The sequence below is a fragment of the Magnolia sinica genome, chromosome 11, assembly GCF_029962835.1.
Source record: "Magnolia sinica isolate HGM2019 chromosome 11, MsV1, whole genome shotgun sequence".
Lineage (NCBI taxonomy): Eukaryota > Viridiplantae > Streptophyta > Magnoliopsida > Magnoliales > Magnoliaceae > Magnolia > Magnolia sinica.
The window spans coordinates 47828007-47829006 of NC_080583.1; the positions used below are offsets into that span (position 1 = coordinate 47828007).

A 1000-nucleotide genomic window follows, 5' to 3' on the forward strand; every position below is an offset into this window, starting at 1 on the left:
CTTGATTCCATGACCTCAAATTTCTTTATGAGATTAACCACTTTAGAATTGAGATCATCATCCTGTTTTAGAAGGTATACTCTGCTCATTTCCTTTGATTGAGTAGGCCTAGAAGTGGTATTTGATTTTGGGTATGTGTCCCATGCTTGTGTGTTTTCAGCAAGTCTATTTAAGTAATCCCACACATCATCGACATTTTTATTCATAAATTTTCCATTGCACATTGTCTCAACCAATTGGCGCGTGGAAGATGTTAGTCCATCATAGAAGAAGTGTGTAATATGCCACGTTTTAAATCTGTGTTGTGGGCATGAGCTGACAAGGTCCTTGAACTGCTCCCAACATTGGAAGAATGTTTCATCCTCCTTTTGGGCAAAGTTCATAATTTACTTTTTAAGGGTATTCGTTTTGTGATATGAAAAAAATTTCTTTATGAACTCCCTTGTCATGTCATTCCATGTGCCAATAGATCGGGGACGTAGTAAATGTAACCACATCTTAGATTTCTCTTTCAAAGAAAAGGTAAAGAGTTTCAGCCTGACCGTGTCCTTAGACACGTTAGGAAAGTATAAAGTGGTTATGATTTCATCAAACTCTTTCAAGTGTAGATACGGATTTTCAGATTCAAAGCCCATGAAACTTTGGAAGGAGTTGAATCACCCCTGGCTTGATATTCATGTGTCCCATATTTTCTGAAAAAACCATGCATGAGGACATACTCACTCCTGCCTGTTGTAAATAATCTTGTAAAGTACGAGGTGGGGGTGCTTGATGCACCTCATTCTCATCATGGATGTCCTCCACCCTAGGTTGGGGTAGAAGAGGTTGATTTGCGGCCATAACCTCAGTTAACTCTGAGGATCTCAAGTGGTGTCTAATCCTGCGATGGATAAATAACCCTGCAACCAATCCTCCTTGAGATGTAAAGTGTTGTCATGAACCCACTTGGGCATGAAACACTTGCAACCCTCAATTCAAATTATAAACCTATATTTATAAG

The 1000-nt window shown here is 39.1% G+C and overlaps 1 non-coding gene across 1 annotated transcript; it reads left to right on the forward strand.

Annotated features, from left to right (window-relative positions):
* The first annotated feature begins 294 nt into the window (after positions 1 to 294).
* On the forward strand, positions 295 to 401 carry LOC131219682 (small nucleolar RNA R71). The gene has a single exon (XR_009158328.1). It is a non-coding gene; the product is annotated as a small nucleolar RNA R71 (small nucleolar RNA).
* Positions 402 to 1000: the final 599 nt, after the last annotated feature.